Genomic DNA, 3,275 nt, shown 5'->3' on the forward strand with positions numbered 1-3,275 from the left:
TCAGTGACGATCTCAATCGGCCGGCTAAGTTTTTTTTCGTTAAAATAATGCGTAATTGGCCAAACGTTCGTATAATCGATAATTCCCATTCGGGTCGGTTTATTTGGTGTATGGCTCATGCTGTTCCCCCCATCTCTTGAACAGCCGGTGATCAATGCGCAGGCTGTCCAGTACTTTTCCAACCATAAAATCCACGTCGAACGCATCAATCTCCACGGTGGCTGGCGGAAGGTCGCTCATCGCCGCTCGGAACTCCCGGCCGCTGGTGGCATCGTAGTCGAAGTCCGTCCTTGGTACGTTGACTCCCGTGAAATGGGCGTGGAGCGTAGCTGCATCAATGGGGCACGTCTCCGGGTGCTCGTCCCCCGCTGCCGTCTCTGTCGACGCTGTCTTCAGGATCTTGGCCACACACTTGGACTCGTCCTTGGCAAACTCGTGGCGCATCTCCTGTTGTGCCATTGAGGCTCGCACCCGGCCCACACGTCGCCGCGCACGGCGCACAGCCCGCTGGTCTCGCGGGGTCGCTTGCTGTGTGGCTGCCATGTCGTCCAAAGCTTCGTCGAGTCGATGTTCGCGCTGGTTGCGCGTCACCCGTGGTGGTCGACGGCGTTGTTGCCGGCGAGAGCGTCCCGGCTGCGGTGGGGCCGTAGCGTATGGCTGCAGTACCTCTCGGATACGCTCGGGGATGGAGCTGATGTATCCTTCGCCGGAGTCCAGCTGTCAGCATCCTCGATCTTACTCGCCATGGTATCGGCGAGCTCCTGCAGGGCATCTGCCGCTGCGTCGCGCTCTTCATCGCTAAGTTGGCGCAGACGGAGTCGGGGTTGCCGTTCTGGGGCTGAGCCTGGGCCAATTGGCAGGACTGGGAAGGTCTCGCCCTCGTCACGCGCAGCAATCTCGGCTGCGGAGAACCGGAGCAAAATGTACCAGCTTGCTCAGCCGACACACGAACACCAAAATCCCGGTGTTGCCGTGTCCGTCGGCGGGAAGCCCAAAGATGAAGTCAAGACTCAATGACTGCCAACAGTCAGCCGATACGGGCATGCTCTGTAGTGGAGCCGAAGAGTGTCCTGCGGGTTCGACCCGCTGACATATTTCGCATGTCTTAACGTACCGGGCGAACCACTTGTACGTGTAGGCCCACCAGAAAGACTGAAAGACCGACAGAAAGGTCTTCTCGCGGCCCAAGTGGCCGCTGGAGAGCGCGTCGTGCGCCTCCGCAAGGATATCGAACTTCAGATCCTCGTCGTTGGGTACGACCACCCGTGGAGGATCATCGGGCTCCACCCAGTAAAAGAGGAGGCCATCATTCAACTCATATCGGTGGAGCCGTGAGCGCTGTTGCGACGAGAGCCAGTCGGACTTCGCGCTCGTTCCTGCCATAAGGAACTTGACGATAGGCGCGACAACCTCATCGCTCCGATGCGCCATGCGTATCCGATCATATAGATCCGTTGTCACCCGCGTGATGTGGGCCAACTCATAGTCAGGACGCCGACAGAGGGCGTCCGCAAGCACGTTGAGCTTGCCCGGCTTGTACTCGACGCGGAAGTTGTACTCCGCGAAGAAGGACAGCCACATCGCCGTCCTTTGGGAGAGGTGAGGCGAATTGGTCGCCGTCCTCAAGGACGCGTGGTCTGTGTAGATCACAAAGGGCCTAGAGCCCAGAAGGTGAACACGATACTTCACAAGGGCATATTTCATTGCCAGGAGCTCCTTGTCGTGGACAGGGTAGTTCCGCTCGGCGGCTTTGAGCTGCCTGGACTGGAACGAGATGACTCGTTCGTGTCCAGCCGTATCGGCCTACAGCAATGCACATCCGATGGCGTAATCGGAGGCATCGCAGACGACGCTAAACGGCTTCGTCTCGTCCGGCAGGGCCAGGACAGGGGCCTCTTGGAGACTGGCCTTGATGCTGTCAAAAACATCCTGGTGCTCTTGCTTTCAGCGCCAGTCGACGTCCTTCTGAAGGAGGCTCGACAAGGGCTTAGTGAAGCCCGTGTACCCTGCGCTGTACTTGTGAAGGCAGTTGGCCAAGCCCAACCACTTTCGAAGATCCTTCAGGGATCGGGGCGTCGGCCATGCTGCTATGGCCTTGACCTTGTCTGGGTCAGCCCGAACGCCCACGTTGCTTACGAAGCAACCGAGAACTTTAATCTCTGGTGACGCGAAAACGCACTTGTCGATGTTGGCGTAGAGCTTGTTCGCTAGCATTACGTCCTTCACTCGACGAAGGTGTCCTAGATGCACCTCCGTGGCCGTCTTGCCTCCCTCGGTACGGCTATGGACGAATATGTCGTCGAAGTACGTCTGTACGAAGGTACGCAAAGGGCGGAACAGCTGCGTCACCAGGTGATTGAACGTCGCCGGGGTGTTAGACAAGCCCTGCGGCATGACGAGCCACTCCCAAAGCATGCCGCTTGGAGTGCTTACCGCGGTGAGCGGGATGTCACTCTCCCGCATTAGGATCTGGTAGTATCTGTCTACCAAATCCAGCGCACTGTACAGTACGCTCCCGGTCATGCTGTTTAACAACACATCCTTTCGTGGGATTAGAGTTTGGGTTGGCACCGTTGCGCTGTTCAACTTGTTATAAGCGTGAGCCAGACGCCACTTTCCGTTCGGCTTCCGAACGCAGAAAGGCAGCGTCGAGTGCGGGGATTTCGACTCCCGCACCATGCCTGCCTTCGCTTTCGCGGCGAAGAAGGCACCAATGACCTCGCACTGTTCGCGCGGGAGAGGCCATTGCCTCGTGACACAATACTTTGTGCCGTACGACTCGATCCGGTGGGAGTTGGGTCGGTGGGTGTTTGTTCACGACGTCCGCATACTCCGTCACCAAAGGATACACTGGCTCCTTGGGCTTCTTAAAGATCTCAGAACCCAAGCGCGTCTGACGCTGCTTGTTTAGGTCTTCCAGGACGTTCTCGTCCAAGACCGAGGAGGAGATCAGCTCCTCTCGAGTGATCTCAGGTTTCATGAGCACCATCTCAGCAATCTCTCCAGCTTTGGGTTGGCCAGAAAAGACTCAGCCGTCATTTCCTCGAGGTTCAGTATCTCTGCCACCTCTGGCAACGGTTCCAAGTGGACACCAGATGCCTTGACGGGTACACCGGTCTCGCCATCGAAGATGTGATAGCACGCTTCCACCGGCCTTGTCAAAGGAGCCCGAGCCCTGGACTCCGAGTCGCTTGAAGCGACGTCGATCTGAACGAAGTTCGGATCCGACTTGAGGCGGCGGCGGCGTCGTTGACGACGGCGACCGTGACGTGGAG

The sequence above is a fragment of the Phytophthora infestans genome, genomic scaffold (assembly GCF_000142945.1).
Source record: "Phytophthora infestans T30-4 supercont1.324 genomic scaffold, whole genome shotgun sequence".
In the NCBI taxonomy this organism is placed as follows: Eukaryota; Oomycota; class Peronosporomycetes; order Peronosporales; family Peronosporaceae; genus Phytophthora; species Phytophthora infestans.